The 24,122-nt window shown below is 38.8% G+C and overlaps 1 protein-coding gene across 2 annotated transcripts in view; it reads right to left on the bottom strand.

Moving 5' to 3' along the window:
• The window catches only part of zgc:171482 (zinc finger protein), a 174,652-nt gene that overhangs the window by 92,312 nt on the left and 58,218 nt on the right, over positions 1 to 24,122 (bottom strand). The gene's annotated exons all lie outside the window — the stretch shown is intronic.

Raw genomic sequence — 24,122 nt, 5'->3', positions numbered from 1 at the left:
TCACGACTAAAGAATTTTCACTGCTTCCATTTATATTAAAAATAACCATCCGTTGCTTAAGCCAGTGGCTCCCTTTAGGCTGGTTCCTTCCACCAGACCGCATGACAGCACTGTGGAATGATAACACACTGAGTAGACCTTAATGAAAAACGATGTGTGAATGAGTAAAGATTATTAAACTCCATCACAGTACCATGTGCGGCAGATTAATTTCACTTAATATCAATGTAAATTTTAATTTGAAAGCCTGAGAGTATGATGTCTCTGTCCACAAGATGAGCTACATTTATTTATTTATATATTTTGCTGTGCCTCTCATGGCCTTTTCTGCAGCGATGTGCAATTTCTAAGTTCACCCTGAGCAAATACATTTTCTGACCAGCGCTAATATAATTGAAATATGTGGTTATAAAAGAACTGCCATATCACACACAGCTGAAAACTGTCCCTTTGCTGAACGCAATAATCTTAAGCTGATGCAGGGAGAAGATTTGAAGCCCCACAGGATAGAGAGAGTGCAGGCAGTAAAGAGAAAATATCCTCCTGTGAGCTAAGTACATCAAGCCTGAAAATGGCAGTTTAGGACTGTTTTAGGCTGATAGATTGCTGGAGCATTAGAAATGTTAAGGAATTATTTGAGCGTGTAATGTTATATGCAACGTGTTTGATATTCAAATGCTGAAATGTGTGTACCAGTGGGTGATACGAGTCTAAGAGGTATTATTAATGTCATTGTCTGAGCCTGCAGAGAGAACACATCGTTACTACGTTTTGCTGAGATACGTGCGGTGAGGATGTGGAAATGCTGTTTAGTGCTTTAGCTAGCATTACAAAAGCTCCACGCTGACTGTTTCAGCAAAACACAATCAGGTGAACAGTGGACTGATTGCTTTTAGAAATAGTATGCGTTCTCTCTACATAATAGAATAATTTACACAAATAAAACCAGGTTATGACCTGAAACATTAATGTAGGGCAGACTTTTTTTCAAGACACCCACATTTTGTACATGATTTTTACCACGACCCAGACAACACAAGCAATGCATCAAAACTAAACACAAAACGAAATATAATTAATTAATAAAAATGGTAGCTATCTGGTCTCACTACGGTTTGCAAGATGTAACATAAAGCCTCCACAAGGGGGCGTACGTGTACAAGTTTATTTTGTTTTTATGTACCTGTTAAAATTCGTTTATTCCTTCTTGTTTTTTTTCTGTCTTATTTGTTTTGGCTCTGACCCAGGTTTTGAAAAACACTGATGTACAGGGTATTAGTGTGAACCACAAGAATAAATGGGACACTACATATGCTGTATGCCAATAGTTTATGCATACAACCCCAAATCAGAAAAAGTTGGGACAGTATGGAAAATGCTAATAAAATAAGAATGCAGTGTTCCTTACATTTACTTTGACTTTTATTTGATTGCAGACAGTTTGAACTCAAGATATTCCATGTTTTGTCTGCTCAATGTCATTTCATTTATTAATAAACATCCATTCCTGCATTTCAGGAAAAAAAAAAATTGGGATGGGGGCAATTTAGGGCTAGTAATGAGGTGAAAAAACTAAATAATGATGTGATTCCAAACAGGTGATGTCAACAGGTGATTGTAATCATGGTTTGGTACAAAAGCAGCATCCAGGAAAGGCTGAGTCTTAGATGAGCAAAGATGATCAGAGGATCTCCAGTTTGTCAACAAATGTGTGAGAAAATGATTGAAATGTTTCAAAACAATGAACCTCAAGGAATATTGGAAAGGATTTGCATATTTCTCGTGTGCTCCAGACGCAAAACTAAAAGGACCATCCAGACTGTTATCAGCAACAAGTCCAAAAGCCAGGGTCTGTCATGGTATGGGGTGTGTCAGTGCCCTTGGCAAAGGTCATTTACACTTCTGTGATGGAGCATTAATGCAGAAAAGTACATTGAGATCTTAGAGCAACATGTGCTGCCTTCAAGACCAGGAACGTTCGTGCACTTTTCAACAAGACAATGCAAAACCACATGCTGCACTCATTACAAAGGCATGTCTGTGGAATAAGAGGGTACGGGTACTGGACTGTCCTGTCTGCCTGCAGTCCTGACCTGTCCCTAATAGAGAATATGTGGAGAATTTTGAAACGAAAATGTGACAACAATGAAGCCGTATTGTTGCACATCTTAAGATGTGTTTGCAGGAAGAGTGGGACAAAATAAAAGCTGAAACACTAAATCACTTGGTCTCCTCGGTGCCAAAACGTCTTTGAAATGTGGTGAAAAGGAATGGCGACATTACAAAGTGGTAAATGCTTTACTGTCCCAACTTTTTTTGGAATGTGTTGCAGGCCTGAAATGCAGGAATGGATGTTTATTAATAAATGAAATGAAGTTGAGAAGATAAAACATGAAATATCTCAGGTTCATCCTGTCTGCAATCAAATAAAAGTCAAAGTAAATGTAAGTTTTTTATTATTTGCATTCTCCATGCTGTCCCAACTAGTCATCATTATAAAGTTTGATCCTTTGGAAGCACTTCCCTAAACTTTGGGAACATGACCACAGAAAATTAGACCTAGTTCACATTTGGTGTTTTAGTGCAGCAGTTCTCAGTCTTTTTTCTATAAGAAAAAAAAATTTCGTAGACCCCCTTAACACGTATTATGTTATTATTCTCAGGCTTTTAGCAAGGATGACAAAAGGGTATTGTTTTCAAACGGGCGTTTGTCAGCTTCTGCTAATGAGTCAGTTATCTGTGTGATGACTGCTGCTAGAGATCTTGAATAGAGCAAGCTGCATGTCATCCTCAGAGCTCAGTCTCGCTCTGTATTAAGTTTTATTGGCTGTCATTGCTGAAAACAATCACATATTTGTCCATTGAATAAGACCCAGCTACAGGTATATGCAGCTTAAAATAGATTTATATTACACTACGAGATTTGACGTGTGCTAGAACCCCCTTTTGGGCTCACCAAAGCCCCCTGGTTGAGAACCTCTGTTTTAATGTATCACAAAGGTTTTGGATGGAATTGAGGTAAAATCTCTGTGCATGCCACCAACGTTCTCCGACAGTGAAAAAAATTTGATCAACATTTACCAAACTTATGTGCTTATCGAATCTCAGCTCTGCTATCCGGGTGGGCTGAGCGGCCACATGAACAATGACTGGCCTGTTGTTCATATAGAGGTGGGGTAGTAGTAAGCCGGATAGGGTCTCCTCGTAACTGATGCAACTAGTGCCTGCACAGGTCGGGAAAGGAGTGCATTGATCAGGGTGTGTCTCTCCGTACACAGGGTTGATTCGCATTAGCCCTCGCCTAGAGTTGGTTGAAAAAATGCATACGGCTGCAGCCCACGTGTCAGAGGGGGCGCGGGTTATCTTCGTTCTCCTCAATCAGAGCGGGGATCGACATTAGTGGAGAGGAAGCATGATGCAATCCGAGCAATTGGACGCACTTAAAGTCAGAACAAAAAGGGGAGAAAATGCATAAACAAAATACAAAAAAAACTTATTTTATGCTTATTAGTGAAGTATATTAACTAAATAATAAGCAGAAAAAGCAGAATGAGATGCATTATTTAAAGAATCACAAAAACACACCAAAAACTTACAGCAAACGTGAATTGTTCATAAAGAAATTCAATATGAGCCACCCATTGTGATAAAGTTTCAAAACGTTAGAAAAAAGCAACTGATAAACTTGAGAGGACAAAAGCAGCAAACTCAATAGTAATACATCTTCATTATTTATGGCCTCTGGCATTTCAAAAATGCTAACACAGCTTAGAGAAATCTTTCTTCAAAGTCTGCACATTTTCTCTTCTTTCTGACTAGAACACATTCTACTGAGCAAGAGAGTCAAGTACGAAAATAAGAATTCACCTCAGCATAAAGAAACAAAGGTTAGGGCAATGGGAAAGACTCCAGTCAAGATAAATCAATCAAAAACAAGGATTTATCTTAAATGAAATTCCACGCGAACTGGCATTCAGAAGAATAAACATAAAATACCTTAGAAAATTCCTAAAATGCAACAATTTTTCTCCACAATAAAAATATTGATATGAAAAGTAAATATGAAGAAATATTGATGCCTGTACGGCAGCGTATTAGGGTCATTGTAAAAAATATTTTTAGGTTTTGATTTTGAGAATAAAGTTAGTATAAGTCGTATAAGTTTTGATTTTGAGATTAAAGTCAAAATATTATGAGAATAAAGTCAAAATATTATAAGAAAAAAGTCAACATTATTTCAAGATTAAAGTCAAAATGATTATGAGAATAAAGTTGAAATATTATAAGAATAAAGTTAAAATTATTTCAAGATTAAAGTTTAAATTATTTCAAGATTAAAGTTGAAATTATTTCAAGATTAAAGTCAAAAATGACTGAGAATAAAGTCGAAATGATTATGAGAATAAAGTCAAAGTTATTTCAAGATTAAAGTCGAAATGATTATGAGAATAAAGTTGAAATATTATGAGAATAAAGTCAAAATTATTTCAAGATTAAAGTCGAAATTACTTCAAGATTAAAGTCAAAATGATTATGAGAATAAAGTCGAAATGATTATGAGAATAAAGTCGAAATGATTATGAGAATAAAGTCAAAATGATTATGAGAATAAAGTCGAAATGATTATGAGAATAAAGTCAAAATGATTATGAGAATAAAGTCGAAAGATTATGAAAATAAAGTCAAAATATTATGAGAATAAAGTCGAAATTATTTCAAGATTAAAGTCAAAATGATTATGAGAATAAAGTCGAAATATTTTGAGAATAAAGTCAAAATTATTTCCAGATTAAAGTCGAAATATTTTGAGAATAAAGTCAAAATTATTTCCAGATTAAAGTCAAAATGATTATGAGAATAAAGTCAAAATATTATGGCCAAAGAGTGTGCAGCCGTTGTGGGCTTGTCAGTTCAGAGAAGCACGGGTCTCAATACCTGGATCGGCATGCATGCGCCGAGGGCAGCTTATAATGGGTGTTACTGTGGTTATCCAATAACCCGCGATTATTTTTGGGTGGTTGTTTGTATTGTACACTTCCATCCACATGACATGATGACTAAACATGTCAGTGCAATCATTTATAGGGATGCCATACGGCTTTAGCTTATCGTACGAGTCCATAAGGTTCGGTTGAAGTACTGGCGACGACGCAGATGCCGAGCGCACCGGTGGCGCACGTTCTTCTAAATAAACACAGTTTATTACAAAGTCGTTTCAGCGTCCTTACACTAATAACAAACTGGTGCTGATGTGCAATAGATTGGGGATTTCTTTATTTGTGAAACCGATATGATATGACTTTAATCTCGTAATTATTTTAACTTCAATCTCGTAATATTTCGACTTTAATCTTATAATATTTCGACTTTAATCTTGTAATTATTTTGACTTTAATCTTGTAATTATTTTGACTTTAATCTCGTAATTATTTTGACTTTAATCTCGTAATTATTTTGACTTTAATCTCGGAATATTTTGACTTTAATCTCGTAATATTTCGACTTTAATCTTGTAATTATTTTGACTTTAATCTCGTAATTATTTTGACTTTAATCTCGTAATTATTTTGACTTTAATCTCGTAATTATTTCAACCTTAATCTCATAATATTTTGACTTTAATCTCGTAATTATTTTGACTTTAATCTCGTAATTATTTAGACTTTAATCTCGTAATTATTTAGACTTTAATCTCATAACATTTCAACTTTATTCTCATGATATTTTGACTTTAATCTCAAAATTGAAACTTAAAAATGTGTTTTTCTTTGAAGTTTTGACCCGCACTTGTACTTTGACCACTGTTTTTGGTTCAGCCCTACAAATGAAAGCCTCTACCATTTTTTACCGCAAGTGTCTCATTTCAGTCTGTATCGTTACAGGATGACAAAGAAAACAAACAAATGGATACTTTTTTTTGTTGCAATTTTTCTCCCAATTTTCTCCCTAACCTAGTTGTATCCATTTACCCTGATTGCGTTACGCTTCACCTCTAGTGATACAACCCTCAACTGCTGACTGAGGAGCGCTGCAACTGACACACGCCTCCTCCGACACGTGTGCAGTACCAACTGCATCTTTTCACCTGCACGAGGCGAGTTCATATGCAGATCAGCGTTGTGTACGGAGAGACACACACTGATCAGCATTATTCCTCAACTCTGCGCAGGCGGCATCAATCAGCCAGCAGAGGTCGTAATTGCATCAGTTATGAGAAACCCTTGTCGACTTTCCCACCGTGTGAACAACAGCCAATATAGCCACCCAGACCAGCCGGATGGCAGAGCTAAGATTACGCTAGCTCACCAGAGTTGGGGTTTCGAATACATCGTATCGAATCTCAGCTCTGCCTTTCCGACTGGATGAACTCCAAGTGTATAGGTGAAAAATGCAGTCTGTACTGACTGTACGTGCCGGAGGGGGCGTATGTCAGTTGAGAGGCGTCCTCAGTCAGCGGTGAAGGGTTGAATCAGTATAGAGGACGCAATCAGGGTAATTGGACATGACTAGATTAGGGGAGAAAAATTGGGGGAAAAAATAGAAAAAAAAAAAGATTCGAAACAGTGTGTTGAAATCCCAGCTCTGGTATGCTAGTGTGTTTTACCAACATCAATTCTCACCTCCCATTCTGAGCCCTGATAACTGAACAGAAGCTGTAATAATTTGGACGTTGAAAAGAACCAATTTATTAGGAAAAAATAAAAACTGTCAGCTTAGAACAATTAAAAGAGGAAGAGTATAGCCGGCAGTTAGAAGGGCACGAATAAAGTTTTAGGAACAAGCTATTAAAAAGCCTAATGACCCCAACACAACAGTTTCTGAGAAAGACTGTCTGAAGAAACACTATCTAAACAGTATCTACGCCCCCAACTTGATTAACTGATGCAGTTGCCCTGTGTTTTATGAGCAACTCTGAGCCAGTCCTGCCATTAAGATAAGAATCTTAGATTTCCAGAAGCTAAACAGATGAATCACTGTTAAAAAGACACAAAGAAACTGTGTTAACGACAATGACATTGAAAGGAAACTTTCTTTATGCATTTCAATCTAAGAACTTAATAAGACCTTATGCTTTAAAATATATTGTTTTTATGATTATATCAAATGCAACATACATTGATCAGCATAACATTATGACCACCTTCCTCATATTGTTTTGGTCCCCCTTTTGCTGCCAAAACAGCCCTGACCCGTCGAGGCATGGACTCCACTAGACCCATGAAGGTGTGCTGTAGGTATCTGGCACCAAGATGTTAGCAGCAGATCCTTTAACTCCTGTAAGTTGCGAGGTGGGGTCTCCATGGATTGGACTTGTTTGTCCAGCACATCCCACAGATGCTAGATTGGATTGAGATCTGGGGAATTTGGAGGCCAAGTCAACACCTCAAACTCGTTGTTGTGCTCCTCCTTTTTGCTTTGTGGCGGGGCGCATTATCGTGCTGAAAGAGACCACCGCCATCAGGGAATACCGTTTCCATGAAAGGGTGTACATGGTCTGCAACAATGCTATGTGTCAAAGTAACATCCACATGGATGGCAGGACCCAAGGTTTCCCAGCAGAACATTGCCCAAAGCATCACACTGCCTCTGCTGGCTTGCCTTCTTCCCATAGTGCATCCTGGTGCCTTGTGTTCCCCATGTAAGCAACGCACACACACCCGGCCATCCACGTGATGTAAAAGAAAACATCATCGGACAAGGCCACCTTCTTCCATTGCTCCGTGGTCCAGTTCTGATGCTCACGTGATCACTGATGGCGCTTTCGGTGGTGGACAGGGGTCAGCATGGGCACCCTGACTGGTCTGCGGCTATGCAGCCCCATATGCAACAAACTACGATGCACTGTGTATTCTGATACCTTTCTATCAGAACCAGCATTAACTTCTTCAGCAATTTGAACTACAGCAGCTAGTTTGTTGGATCGGACCACACGGGTCAGCCTTCGCTCTCCATGTGCATCAATGAGCCTTGGCCCGTTACCCTGTCGCCGGTTTACCACTGTTCCTTCCTTGGAGCACTTTTGATAGATACTGACCACTGCAGACCGGAACACCCCACAAGAGCTGCAGTTTTGGAGATGCTCTGACCCATTCATCTAGCCATCACAATTTGGCCCTTGTCAAACTCAAATCCTTACGCTTCTACATTTTTCCTGCTTCTAACACATCAACTTTGAGGATAAAATGTTCACTTGCTGCCTAATATCTCCCACCCACTAACAGGTGCCGTGATGAAGAGATAATCAGTGTTATTTACGTCACCTGTCAGTGGTCATAATGTTATGCCTAGTCGGTATATGTGTCAAGTTTGGTCTTGCATGCATGTTAAGATAATGCTTATGAATTTATAATTGGTTTCATAACTGTACACCAACCACATTTATAATGTGGATGAACTTCCCAATATGTCCTTTGTTTGTCTATGTATGAAGTGCGTGTGTTGGAGGGGATTGGTATTCCACCCAGAAAGACCAAAGGCACTTCCTAACCAATCAGCAACCTCTCCTTGCTCAGAACCAACTGCATCATGTTCACACTTTTGACTAAACCTCTGGCTGATCCTTTGTCAATCGCCACCAGCCTCCACCATCACTAGAGGATCAAGAGTCTTTGGTTGGAGCACTGGAATACCATCAGCCTGGATCTCAAACTGCTCCAGTTCTGATCTCATCCTGCACCATTACAAAAAGAACACTTCAACCATGACTACTAGACAAGCAAACTCATCGAATGCAAGGCCTGTCCCAAGTGATGTAAGACGTGGACACCAGACACCTGTGTGATCACCAGACACGTGTGATCACGCTTCTCTCTTCACCTACATACAATCAGTGTTGTGGACATCAGTATACACTGATCAGCCATAACATTAAAACCACCTCCTTGTTTTTACACTCACTGTCCATTTTATCAGCTCCACTTACCACATAGAGCACTTTGTAGTTCTACAATTACTGACTGCAGTTCATCTGTTTCTCTGCATGCTTTAGCCCCCTTTCATGCTGTTCCTCAATGATCAGGACCCCCACAGGACCACCACAGAGCAGGTATTATTTGAGTGGTGGATCATTCTCAGCACTGCAGTGACACTGACATGGTGGTGGTGAGTTAGTGTGTGTTGTGCTGGTATGAGTGGATAAAACACAGCAGCGCTGATGGAGTTTTTAAACACCTCACTGTCACTGCTGGACTGAGAATAGTCCACCACCCAAAAACATCCAGCCAACAGCACCCCGTGGGCAGCGTCCTGTGACCACTGATGAATGATGACTTTACATATACAAGGTAAACCAACTAGGTAGGAGTGTCTAATAGAGTGGACAGTGAGTGGACACGGTATTTAAAAACTCCAGCAGTGCTGCTGTGTCTGATCCACTCATACCAGCACAACACACACTAACACACCACCATCATGTTATTGTCACTGCAGTGCTGAGAATGACCCACCACCTAAATAATACCTGTTCTGTGGGGGTCCTGACCATTGAAGAACAGCATCAAAGGGGGCTAACAAAGCATGCAGAGAAACAGATGGACTACAGTCAGTAATTGTAGAACTACAAAGTGCTTCTATATGGTAAGTGGAGCTGATAAAATGGACAGTGAGTGTAGAAACAAGGAGGTGGTTTTAATGTTATGGCTGATCGGTGTAATTCCTCCATTGTCTTCTTTAATCTCCTTTGATTAATTTCCACCCTTATGTATTATGTATGTGTTTTGTATGTATTTCTCTTCTGTCACAAAGGAGTTCTACAAACTAACTCAAGAATCAAAAAATCTGAGCAATTAAATACCCCTCATATAGCCTAATAGCAAATTCTTACTATACCATATCTAGATGATGTTACTGTAGTCACGTTTATTTCTTGTCCATAAGACTGGCTCCCCAAATATATAAAACAATTTGGGACAGGGGCAATTAAGGGCTAGTAATGAGATGGAAAAACTAAATAATGACGTGATTCCAAACAGGTGATGTCAACAGGTGAGTCTTTGATGAGTAAAGATGATCAGAGGATCTCCAGTTTGTCAACAAATGTGTGAGAAAATTATTGAAACGTTTAAAAACAATGTAGCTCAAAGAAAGATTGGAAGGGATTTGCATATTTCTCCCTCTACAGTGCATAATATCATTAAACGATTCTCCAAAGGTCTGCCATGGTATGGGGCTGTGTCAGTGCCCTTGGCAAAGGTCATTTACACTTCTGTGATGGCAGCATTAATGCAGAAAAGTACATTGAGACCTTAGAGCAACATGTGCTGCCTTCAAGACGTCGTCTTTTTCAGGGACGTTTGTACATTTTTCAACAAGACAATGTGAAACCACATGCTGCACACATTACAAAGGCACGGCTGCGGAAGAACACGGTACGGGTACTGGACTGGCCTGCCTGCAGTCCTGACCTGTCCCCAATAAAGAATGTGTGGAGAATTTTGAAAGGAAAAATGCAACAATGACGACCCCATACTGTTGCACACCTTAAGACGTGTTTGCAGGAAGAATGAGACAAAATAAAAGCTGAAACACTAAATCACTTGGTCTCCTCGGTGCCAAAACGTCTTTTAAGTGTGGTGAAAAGGAATGGCAACATTACAAAGTGGTAAATGCTTTACTGTCCCAACTGTTTTGGAATGTGTTGCAGGCCTGACATGCAGGAATGGATGTTTATTATTAAATGAAATGAAGTTGAGCAGATAAAACATGAAATATCTCAGGTTCATCCTGTCTGCAATCAAATAATAGTCAAAGTAAATTTAAGGAACACTGTGTTTTTTTTATTATTTGCATTTTCAATGCTGTCCCAAATTTTACTGATTTGGGGTTGTAATAATTAAACCTGCATTTAGTAGTGGTGCTTTTATATACAGATGCTACATTTCTATTGGTACCTGAGTAAAAGAAACTACAACTACCAATATAGTCAGATGTCTGAATCAATTTAACAGCACTTACTCATCACTTAGCGCATACTTGAGGTCAGGGACTGATGTTAGATGAGGTGTCCTGGCTCGCAATCTTCATGATAATTAATCCCAGAAGTGTTTAACAGGGTTGGGGTCAGGGCACTTTGCAGGCCACTGAAGTTCCACCACATTAAATCATGTTAAATCATAGACCTCCTGTTGTGCAATTGTGACACAGTCATGCTGGAACAAGAAAGGGACTTTCCTAAACTGTTTGTGTAGATTATTTAATGCAATTAATACTGTACAACTAATACATAATATAACTTACAGCGCTGTTAGTAATGGATGTGACTGAAACACTAGAACTCAGATCTGTCCTTTGTGTTTTTAATGCTGGAAAATTAGTGCAGTATGGTTTAGTAGGGCATTGGTAGCTCAGGGGTTAAGGTACTGAACTTGTTATCAGAAGATTTCTAGTTCAAAGCCCCACATTGCCAAGTAGCCATTGCTAAGTCCCTGTGCAAGTCCCTTAACCCCAGATTGCTTGAATTGTGTTCCATTTGTAAATTATTAAGCTCCTCTGTCCTGCACTGAGTAATAATTCCTAATAACTAGGGATGTAACGATGCACCACAAGGCAGTTAAAAATCGGTGCACGTGTCACAATTCGAAATTGGTAATTCATGTAAAATTAATCAAAATTCGCTTTAAACAGCAGAGGGCACTGGCGCTATTCACCTCGCCTGGTTGACGTCACTACAGGGTTGCCAGGTTCGGAATTTTCCAGCCAAATGTATTTATGTGAGGATACTTTCTTTATTTGTATTATCCATTTATTTATATAATGTGGGATTTGTTTTAAAATTTCATTTTAGTTTTTTAACACAAAAAGGGAAATGTCCAGCATTGTTTCGTATAGTTTGTAGCTACCTCAAAAATAAGAGCATTCATTATTTAGATAAATAAAAGATTTAATAAAAGGAAACTTTGTCATAACTTAGAGTGTATCGTTACATCCCTACTAATAACGCTAAAACCATTACAGAGTTATTAGGTAAGTAATCATCCGTTTTGAGCTCACATAGTCGTTGACTATCAAAAAGTATGTACAGTAGTGTGAAAGCTTTTGAAAAAAAAAAATCTAAAAACTTCATGCTATTGCATCAGACAAGCTGGTGTTCTAGTTCTAGTTCAGGAATACACTTCGCCTCTGGTATTTGTTTGGAAAGGGATAAAAAGGCAATATGTCAAAAGGCGTGTTTGTTATTGGACACAGCATGCTGCACTATGGACATTGCTGCTTTTCTTAAATAACTTAATAAAAGTTTGGTTTATTAATTGCTAAGAGAGATAAAAAAGAATATTGTTCGGATTCTGCCCTGTCAGAGTTCTGCCCTGTAGGTGTTAGATGAACTGGGCACTGGGTTTGTGTGTGTGTGTGTGTGTGTGTGTGTAGATTTTAGACCGAATGTGTGGAGATGATATAGGTATAGTGGTGGAAATCAGATACAGTAAATGAGGTGTTAATGAAAGTCCAGAGAGCATTGTGGGTGGGAGACATAGCAACGGGGACACAGCAGATCTATCATCCCACTAAAAGTAATGGAATACACTGCCCTGTACTTTTTGTTAAGCTACCCTGAATCAGGCTATGGAAGTGGGCCAGTGCAGAAATGTTGGTTTTACTGGTGTAATATTTGAACAGCAGACAGCAGAGAGTGTGGACACAAATATTCCACGTGCTATAACCCGTTTTAGTGTTAAGTATAAAACAAAGTGGCAAAGCTGGTAGAGTTGGTCCCGCACAGCAAAATAAGTCCTAAGGACCTGGTTTAGATGTTCTTTTGCATGTTCTTTTTGTGCATGGGTTTATGCACTTCAGGTATCCATCCATGCAGAATGTGGACTGGTTAATTTATTTATTATTTATTTATTAGAATTTTAACGTCATGTTTTACACACTTTGGTTACATTCATGACAGAAACGGTAGTTATTCGATACACAAGGTTCATCAGTTCACAAGTTTTATATCAAACACAGTCATGGACAGTAGCTCCAGTTCACCTTACTTGCATGTCTTTGGACTGTGGGAGGAAACCGGAGCAAACCCATGCAGACATTTACATTTACATTTTCAGCATTTAGCAGACGTTTTTATCCAAAGTGACTTACAATTATGACTGAACACAATTTTTGAGCAATTGAGAGTTAAGGGCCTTGCTCAGGGACCCAACAGTGGCAACTTGGTGGCGGGGCTTGAACCGGCAACCTTCTGATTACTAGTCCAGAATCTTAACCACTGAGCTATCACTGCCCTAACATGGGGACATTGGGAGAACATGTAAACTCCACACAGAACGGACCCAGAACGCCCCACCTGGGGATCAAACCCAGGATCTTCTTGCTGTGAGGCGACAGTGCTACCCACTGAGCCACTGTGCCGCCCATACTGGCTAATTTAAATTAACCTAAGTGTAAGTGAGTTTTGTTCTGTGTTAACTGGCAGATGTGTATGATGTATTGTATTGTACTTTAAATTAATAAATTTAAATGCCGATGCATGCAGTCTACGTGTTCTTCTGAGTCGTCAAATTTAGTTTCTCACTTAGACACTTTCCCAGTGAGCTGAAACAGAGAGTAAGAGAAGGACCAGCTGGGTCGACACTGAGCTCTGTAGGAAGCCAGTGGCTTTGATAGATTAGAATCAGCGGAGGCTGTGTGCAGACTGGCTCAGAAAAAAAGAGACAACCGGGCTTGATTATACTGGCCCAGTACAGAGCTACTGCACTGGGACAGGATAAAGGAGGCGACTGACAGAGAGAGAGAGAGAGAGACTGACTTTTTACAAATGCTGCACTCTAGATCACTATATAAATGATTCTGGTTCCTACTCTTGTAAATACATAACAAAAACACATTAAATACAGGTCATTACTTTTTACACAAGATTCATCAGTTCACAAGGTTAATGTCAAACACAGTTATGGACAATTTTGTATCTCCAATTCACCGCACTTGCACGTCTTTGGACTGTGAAAAGAGACTAGAGCTTTCGGAGGAATCCCATGTGGACACGGGGAGAACATGCAAACTTCACAAAGAAAGGACCCAAAATGCTCGACTTGGAAATTGAACCCAGGACACAGCAAGAACGTATTTCTGTCCCTTTAATACGTGTACACTCACTGTCCATTTTATCAGCTTCACTTACCATATAAAAGCACTTTCTAGTTCTACAATTACTGACTGTAGTCCATCTGTTTCTCTACATGCTTTTTTAGCCTGCTTTCACCCTGTTCTTCAATGGTCAGGACTCTCCCAGGACCACGACAGAGTAGGTATTATTTGGGTGGTGGGTTTTTAAACACCTCACTGTCACTGCTGGACTGAGAATAGTCCACCAACCAAAAATATCCAGCCAACAGCGCCCCATGGGCAGGGTCCTGTGACCACTGATGAAGATCTAGAAGATGACCAACTCAAACAGCGGCAATGGATGAATGATCGTCTCTGATTTTACGTCTACAAGGTGGACCAACTAGGTAGGAGTGTCTAATAGAGTGGACAGTGAGTGAACACGGTATTTAAAAACTCCAGCAGCGCTGCTGTGTCTGATCCACTCATACCAACACAACACACACTAACACAGCACCACCATGTCATTGTAACTGCAGTGCTGAGAATGATCCACCATCTAAATAATACCTGCTCTGTGGTGGTCCTGTGGGGGTCCTGATCATTGAAGAACAGCATGAAAGGGGGCTAACAAAGCATGCAGAGAAATAGATGGACTACAGTCAGTAATTGTAGAACTAAGTGCTTCTATATGGTAAGTGAGGCTGATAAAATGGACAGTTAATGTTATGGCTGATCGTTGTATATACATAAACTGGAAAATGTATTTGGAATTTGGACACCTTAACAATTATTGACCTCAGTCAGGTGTATAAAATGTATTCTATAAAATCTATAATAAAAAAATTACGCTTTTAACGTTATGACGAGTGTCAATAGATTAGAATGATGAGGTTTCCATATACTTTTGGTTATAAAGTATACAAGTATACATTTCATTTACTGTTGGCATGGTTACAATTGGGTCTGACCCTACTAATTGGATTGTTAGTTAGCTAATATACGTATATACTGTATAAAGTTAACACCACCAATTGTCACAGCATAATTCACACTCTGCTACACATCAGAATATCAGTAACAGTTCACCGTACCCAGCCACTCAAACGTTTTCAGAGAAATTACTCCCAGCTAGAGCATCTGAATCAGTTGGAAACAGATCAAATATGTCCTGACCATATTATATTATTAACTCTCCTCTAGCTACTCCTCTCCACACTCTGTGTCATATGCCAATTTCTTTTTGTTTTTCTTTTATTTATTAAATGATCCTGACTTCTCAGTTCATATTTGAAATGCCGCCTTCTGGCTTCTGAGTAATGAAAGAGAAAACGGCTTGAATTAAAAGTTTGTGTCTTACCAATGCTGGTGCCATCTGTGTAAAACAGCCTATTTAGCTCTTCTCACGGACAGAGTGACACTAGACAATTGTGGTCAATCGTAGGTCTGGATCTGACTTTGCAGGAGTAGATTTAAAAAGAGGCAGAGCAGTGGCTGGCTTTTAATTTCTGGGAATGTTTTTTTTCCCCCCCAATTTTTCTCCCCTAATCTAGTCGTGTCCAATTACCCTGATTGCGTCCTCTATACTGATTCGACCCTTCACCGCTGACTGAGGACGCCTCTCAACTGACATGCACCCCCTCCGGCACGTACGGTCAGTACAGACTGCATTTTTAATCTGCACGAGTCGAGTTCATACACTTGACGGGCACTGTGTATGGAGGGCCACACCCCCATCAGCATTATTCCTCAGCCCTGTGCAGGCGCCGTCAGTCATCCAGCAGGGGCCGCAGTCGCACCAGTTATGAGGACCTATGATACGACTTTCTTACCCTCTAACCCTGAACAACAGCCAATCGTTGTTCATGCTGCCACCCAGCCCAGTCGGAAAGGCAGAGCTGAGATTCGATACAATGTATTCGAAACCCCAACTCTGGTGCGCTAGCGTACTCTACCGCTGCGTCACCTGAGCGGCTAATTTCTGGGAATGTTAACCTTTACTCTTGCAGGTTGTGTATCTTTAACTGAACAGGCAAAAAAAGTAGAAATGAAGTGATATTGTCACATTTTTTGTCCCTTTTCATTTTTTTTCAATGATGCTAGACATACATTCGTTTTTAAATGAAGTAATAAAAAGCATTAGCATAAAAACAGGTGTCAAAATACAAAAGTGGTTATTTTTTAATTATTTGTTCTTTTTCTCCGAATTTTTCCACAATTTTCTCCTTTGTATTCAATGACCCTGATTGCGTTACGCTTCACCTCCAGCGATACATCCCTCCACTGCTGACTGAGGAGCTTTGCAACTGACACACGCCTCCAACACACGTGCAGTACCGACTGCCTCTTTTCACCTGCACGAGGTGAGTAAATATGCGGATCAGCCTTGTGCACGAAGAGCCACACCCTGATGAGCATTATTCCCCGACTCGATCAGCCAGCAGAGGTCGTAATTGCCCCAGTTAGGAGGAACCCTGGTCCGGCTCATTCCACCCTGAACAACAGCCAATCGTTGTTCATGTGGCCGCCCAGCCCAGCCGGATGGCAGAGCTGAGATTCGATACGATGTATTCGAAATCCCAGGTCTGGTGTGCTAGCGTGTTTTACCGCTGTGCCATCTGAGCGGGCCGGTTATTGTTTTTAAATTAATATGCCATTCCATATTTAATAGATAAGTGTAAGTATTTCTTTATCTCCTTAAAGCTTCAAAGCTTGTGCATGCAGGTATAGTCACGGTTGCTGACATACAGGACATAACCTCTGCCAAAACCAGCTCATGTAGGTAGGGGTTTAGAAGTTTAGAAACATATTAGAAATCCAACAAGGCTAAGGTACAAAAAGGGCAAATCCAGAAATATTTAGTGGTATAAATAAGTCCTAACCCTAACCGAGGGTAATACACAGTAAGAACAAAAAAAAAGCAAAATACTTAAGGTTTAAAAATTACTTCTAGGGATGTAACGATGCACCACAAGGCAGTTAATAATCGGTGCACATGTGCCACGATTCGAATCGGTTATTCATTTCAGATGAATCAATATTCACTTTAAACTGCAGAGGGCACTGGCGCTATTCACCTCGCCTGGTTGACAGCACTTCACAAAGTTGCCAGGTAGGGGATTTTCCAGCCAAATGTATATATGTGAAGATACTTTCTTTATTTGTATTATTCATTTATTTATATAATGTTGGATTTGTTTTAAAGTTTCATTTCATTTTTTTTTTTTTACACAATAAGCATTATTTGGCATAGTTTGTACTATTTAGATAAATAAAAGATAAGCACAAATACAGTATTTTATTTTATTTTTTTAAAGAGAAATAATAAAAGGAAACTTATCGTGAACCCAGTATCGTAAATCGTATCACATCATGGGTAGAGAGTATCGTTACATCCCTAATTACTTCTTTTATTTGTTTTTTTTACTGGACCAGGACGTTTTCATTTAACAGACACTTTTATTTAGTTACAAAAGATACAATTCAAGTAAGTGGAAGTTAAGCTCCTTGCCCTAGGTCCCAATAGTAGCACTTTAGTGGTGATGGACTTTAATCCCTCTACCCTCAAGTGAACAGTCTAGGACAGGGTTGGGCAATTAAATTTTCCAAGGGGCCACATAAGTAACTATTACTGTTGTGGAGGGCCGGACCAATAGGGACCAACTTTATTCTGCTCAATATTAATAAGATTTATTTTTATTGCCTACATTTTACAGTTTTAAGCTGTCACTGTTAAGAGTAGATGTTACAATCAGAAAATGAAAAGCAGGCAGAGTAAAAACATCAACATTATTTCACTATTTAATCAACTTTCTTGAAAACAAATATAAACAAAATGTGCATTAACTTTACACAAAGTGCTGTTGCTATTTGGATATTACAAAGCTGATCTTAACTGCTCCAGTCCTGGATGTGTAAAAATTTATAAAAAGTCCATGTTGGTTTGCAGTTTAGTTAGTGAAGCTTCAGATGTGACGCTCTGTAACGTTCAAGATCTTGTATTTCTCTGTGTTTAGTACCATAACGGTGATTTAAACCGTTTTAAATGTGATCTTTTAACAGCTTTACACCTGACATTATGGTGAAGCTGGATACACTCGTCTCGCACACACGTAAATCCAAACTTGTGGAAATTTAAAGAAATAGCGTTCCCGTCAAAATAAAAACAATCCTACATTTATTTATGTCTGATTTTTAATTGCCACTGACCTCATGCGGGCCGGTTGGGGATCCGTATAATGCCCAGGTCTGGTCTAGGACTTTAACCACTCAGTTACCACCATTTTTCATTGAGGTGACAGAAGACCTTGAACGAGCTACCTGAACAAAGCCTACCTTAGTTTAGGCAGCAGGTGCATTCACAGTGTTTGGCAGATTTAGTGATTCTCTAAGAATGCTGACAGAGAAAAAATAGCTCGTACATATTGCACTGCTCTGGACTGCACAGTTTGAGAGGTCAGATGTCTATCGGCTCTGTTTTTGGGTACTGCGGTCAGTGCATATTAAATCGGTCTCTCTGGAATCTGCATTAAATCAACCAGACTCATTTTAACAATGTGTTATCTGAGAATGCTTCGTCTAGACATGCCTCTGAAATAAGAGCCAGGAAGACTATCTTTATAGAGCACTGGTTACTGGAGCTGCTGTGTAAATAAACCTCACTGAGCTGAATGGCTACTCTCACTAGTGTTGGTTCTTGACAAGGATTCTTACACTGAGGGTTTGTTCTCACTTGCTAAACTGGTTAATATATTGATTGCATACTTTGTAGCCCAGAGAGGCTTTAAGCGAGAATTGTAAATAATGCAAGGCGATGATTTTTTAATGGTTCGTCCCGTCCTTAAATTACTTTCTGAGAACTAGAGAGGTGGACTACATTAGCGCTTTAGAAACAGCCTGTAAAATATCCACATGATGAGCTTTTTGGCTGTTCTGTTATGTATTAACTGGCTTCATCCCAAATGAATATTATTAGGTTGCTGATTAATTAATAAGCATAGCATAGCACAGCTCTACCCACTAGGCCACCACTGTCACTTTATGGACCCTAGGGAATGTACACCGATCAAGCATAACATTATGACCTTGTTTCTACACTCACTGTCCATTTTATCAGCTCCACTTACCATATAGAAGCACTTTGTAGTTCTACAATTACTGACTGTAGTCCATCTGTTTCTCTACATACTTTTTTAGCCTGCTTTTACCCTGTTTTTCAATGGTCAGGACCCCCACAGTGTTATTTGGGTGGTGGATCATTCTCAGCACTGCACTGACACTAACATGGTGGTGGTGTGTTAGTGTGTGTTGTGCTGGTATGAGTGGATCAGACACAGCAGCACTGATGGAGTTTTAAAACACCTCACTGTCACTGCTGGACTGAGAATAGTCCACCATCCAAAAATATCCAGCCAACAGCGCCCTGTGGGCAGCGTCCTGTGACCACTGATGAAGATCTAGAAGATGACCAACTCAAACAGCAGCAATAGATGAGCGATCGTCTCTGATTTCACATCTACAAGGTGGACCAACTAGGTATGAGTGTCTAATAGAGTGGACAGTGAGTGGACACGGTATTTAAAAACTCCAGCAGCACTGCTGTGTCTGATCCACTCATACACACCACCACCAATGATCCATCACCTAAATAATACCTGCTCTGTAGTGGTCCTGTGGGGGTCCTGACCATTGAAGAATAGCATGAAAGTGGGCTAAAAACGTATGTAGAGAAATAGATGGACTACAGTCAGTAATTGTAGAACTACAAAGTGCTCCTATATGGTAAGTGGAGCTGATAAAATGGACAGTCAGAGTAGAAACAAGGAGGTCGTCATAATGTTATGCCTAATCGGTGTATATGATCCCAGCATTACAAATTCCTTGTATTTACCTTTAGCATCAGAGTGGTGCAACACAAAAGCATCCTCACTACTGTAAGATGACTTTGATCTCCCAAAATACCATTAGCAGCAATCTGTTGCAAAAAGCCCACTGTGGAAAAGGGACGTACAGTGGCACTAGCATACACTAGGCTCCGAGAAATGTAAGTGTACTAAGGTATAAACCTCCTCCAAAAATGCTGATGACAGTTCAAAAGCTGCTGTTCAAATACAAGCATGGCTAATTTTACACGCCTTAAAGGGCGCTCATGCACTTACTTTCCAGATTGGTAGTATACACCAGTTTTCTTAACACCAAAATACTGCATTTAACATAGTTAGGGCTTTGAGGATTGCACTAAATAAAGTGTATGCACTCTCTTGATGATGGTGATGTGGTGTGTTCAGAATTAACCAATCACATCCAAACTCATGTTAAATAGTAGTCAGTACAGACCTGCCATCAATTAAGGGAACTCTAATTAACCCCATATAAGGTTCAGCTTTGCTACATGGATTTTTTTGACATTTACTAGGTTGTATCTTACAGCAAAAGCTGTGGTCCCCAAAGAGCTTACAAAGTATCACTGTTGGAAGGAAGGTATCAGTCAAAAGAAGGAAACAAAACATTTCCAGGGCATCACAGTAAAGACAGTCATCAGCAAGTGAGTAAAACATGACACAACAGTGATATTACCAACAGGGGTTTTTATATTCACTGTACATTCCAAGTATCTTGGTGATAGAAATATGTGATTAGCCTTTAATAAAAGCCAACATTAATAATACAATAATAATAATAATCTACAATTTAAAACAAGCTAAAACAAGAACAAGTCAACATAAATTGGAAACAAGTAAAAGACAGCAACAAATGCATAAATAAGAATAAGATTCAGTCATGTGCATTGGAAATATGGCACTGACACTGTGAAAGTGGCAAGAAAAAAAAGGAAAAAAGAAAGACAGAAAAAAGAAAAAAGAATAGAAAGAAAGAGAGAAAGAAAGAAAACTAATAGAAAGAAAAAAAGAATAGAGAAAAAAGAAAGAAAGAATAAAAGAAATAAAAAAAGAAAAAGATAGAAGTAAAAAAAGAAAAAAAAAAAGAGAGAAAGAAAAAAGAATAAATAATAAAGGAAAGAAAAAAGAAACAATAAAGAGAAAAAGGAAAGAAAGAATAAAAATAAAAAAAATAAAAAAATAAAAAAGAAAGAAGTAAAAAAATAAAAAAAGAGAGAAAAAAAAGAAAGAGGAAAAGAAAGAAAGATAATAAAAAGGGAGTAAAAAATAATAAAGAGAAAGAAATAATAAAGAGAAAAAAGAAATAAAGAATGAAAAAGAAAGGAAAAAAATAAGTAAAAAAGAAAGACAAAGAAAAAGAGACAGAGAAAAAAAAGAATAAATAAAGAAAGGAATAAAGAAATAATAAAAAGGGAGAAATAAATAATAAAGAAAAAGAAAGAAATAATAAAGAGAAAAAAGAAAGAATAAAAAGAAAGAAAGAAAAAAGTAAAAAAGTAAAAAAGGAAGAAAGAGAGAGAAAAAAAATTAAGAAATAGAAAAATAAATAATAAAGAAAGAAAGAAAGAAAGAAAGAAAGAAAGAAAGAAAGAAAGAAAGAAAGAAAGAAAAAAATAAAGAAAGAGAAAAAAAGAGAAAAAAGAAAGAGAGAAAAAAAATAAGGAAGAGAAAAAGAAATAATAAAAGTAAGAAAAAAGAAAGTAAAAAAAGAAAGAAAAAGAAGAGAAAAAAATAATTAAGAAAGAGAAAAAGAAAAAAGAAAGAATAAAGAAAGAAAAGAAAAAAGGAAAGAAAAAGAAAGAGAAAATAATTAAGAAAGAGAAAAAGAAAGAAAGAAAGAAAGAAAGAAAGAAAGAAAGAAAGAAAGAAAGAAAGAAAGAAAGAAAGAAAGAAAGAAAGAAAGAAAGAAAGAAAGAAAGAAAGAAAGAAAGAAAGAAAAATATAAGTGGGTAAGATTGTGACAGGTGGAAATTCTTGGCTGGTTGGCATAATTTATGACATATATGTTTACACTTACATTTGAACTCTTTCGGACTGTGATGACAAAGCCCTCACTAAAGAAGTCCAAAAAGAGCTCAAACGTGAGTGTTATGTTCTGTACGATCTGCATTTATTTTTATATGTTTCCAAACACACTTCACTGTGACTTTACTGTCATACCTTTCTTAAGCACCTGAACAATTAAAAAGTTCCCTGAGGATCTGTCTTGGGTCCAAACAGTTTGAGAATACGCTGTGTGCGTTTCGTCAGGTTATTTATCTTTGGTGTTGAACTTTTCCTCAGTATTTTTTCTTTACTAACTGTTCTTTTGCTTTTGTAATCATTCTGGACTCAGTTCTAGGTTTTGCACACCTCACCTCATTATCAGTTGCTGTGTGTTTATGCTGCTGGCTTTGCCTCCTTTTCTGCTGCCAGCTCTCTTCTCACAGTTTTGCACCTCTGGCTGCTTGTTAATTTGCAGCATGACTCCAGTCGTCTATGTCATCTGGATCGAAGAGTTTACTGATAAGTGGACTTGGTAGTGATGCTGTTCATGGGGTGCGCTGGCTCCTGCTGCGGTCAGGAACTGACCTTCTAATCTTGAGTGGAGTGGTATCGGAGGGCAAGAGGAGTCTGTGCGCATTAGCGGCAAACAGCTTCAGGACTTCAGGCAGCTCTATGTGCAGGACTCAGTTTTTGTGGGCGACGGCTCTCTCTGCGACAATCTCTTCATGACTGCACCATACTATCTCCTCTCTGGCAGCTCAACTTAAAACTGAACCCTTCCACTTCAGTGTTAATTTTTTTTCCTTTGAGTGTTGTTTTTAAAGAATGTTTTGTAAAGCGTCCTTGGTTGTGCGAACGGTGCTTTATAAATTTAACTTATTACTATTTTTTTTTATTATTATATTTTATGCATTGTTCTCCCATTTTTGTCCCTATTTAGTGTAGTCAATTTGTCTTCCACTGCTGGAGATCCCTGATTTTTTGTAGTTGAGCTGGGTATATTTTGTTAAAAAACAAAAAACAAAAAAAAAACACTTTGGTTCTAACAGGTTTCAGCAGATTTATGTTCTTCGACTGTTGTTTACTAAAACTTGAGAAATGAAATGTTTACTATGCAAGCACTTCTGTAAGTCGCTCTGGATAAGAGCGTCTGCTAAATGCAGAAAATGTAAATGTACTGTATATTGCTGCTTGCGACTCCTCCGACCCGCGCACAGCCCTTAACGGAACCCTTTTCCACCCATGCATTCTGCACAGGCGCCTCTCTATCCACCCGCCCACATAGTCCGGTCATCCCTCCCTGCAGGCACTGCCAATTATGCCCGCTATATGGCGCACAGCCGACCGGTTAGCATTTATTTATTTACAGTAATTTTTTTAATGCAATAAAACAATAATATGTAAATGTACTGAATCTAAGTTTTCAGATCCAAAGGGGAATCCACAAAACCACTGTGAGATGTAGAAACTAGCAAAGAATTTCTGGACAACTTTCCTATTTACAGGATTATCTTCTCTGATAACTTCTGCCTAGTTCACACTACACGGTTTTTACCCTGATTTTCGTTTGCCGACTGGTCGCCGCTAGATGTGGCAGCTCAGGAGCAACTCGGCTCTCGAAACTCGGCTCTCGGTCGCTATGTGTGAACTGTTCAATGACTCGATCCGAGTGGCTCGCCAAGCGCTTGGCGACTCGAGAAAAATATCTAGCATGTTAAATATCTGGACCTGTTGCCGACTCAAAATCGATTAGTGTGAAAGGTGTTGCGAGCAGGTTGAAAGTGGCAGCGAGTGCTGTGTCGAACTACAGCCAATGACAACGGCAGACACGAGGTGAGGGGAAACCCGGGGGAGGAGTGTAAAAATGTGGGGTGGGGCATAATATAGTTTCTATCAGAATACATCGGCACACACACAAGCTTTACAGTACAGATCTTATCATCCACACCAAACCATAATACCCACGCTGCATTGCAAAAAATATGTATTAACCTCCGACTCACTACAGAACAGATTATCCCTGCTGGTCGTGTATCCAAATCCACTTGGATTTATTTATTTTTCCTATTTTTCGCACAAACAACTTTGATCGCTCGCTTATTGTTGACATGCATTTTTAGACATGGTATCATTAAACCCCCTCGTCACTTCTCAAGTGTTTTTATGACGAAACATAGTTTGGGAGACCAGATA

Source organism: Trichomycterus rosablanca, chromosome 5 (assembly GCF_030014385.1).
Source record: "Trichomycterus rosablanca isolate fTriRos1 chromosome 5, fTriRos1.hap1, whole genome shotgun sequence".
Taxonomy (NCBI): Eukaryota; Metazoa; Chordata; class Actinopteri; order Siluriformes; family Trichomycteridae; genus Trichomycterus; species Trichomycterus rosablanca.
This window is presented reverse-complemented; position numbering and strand designations above follow the sequence as displayed.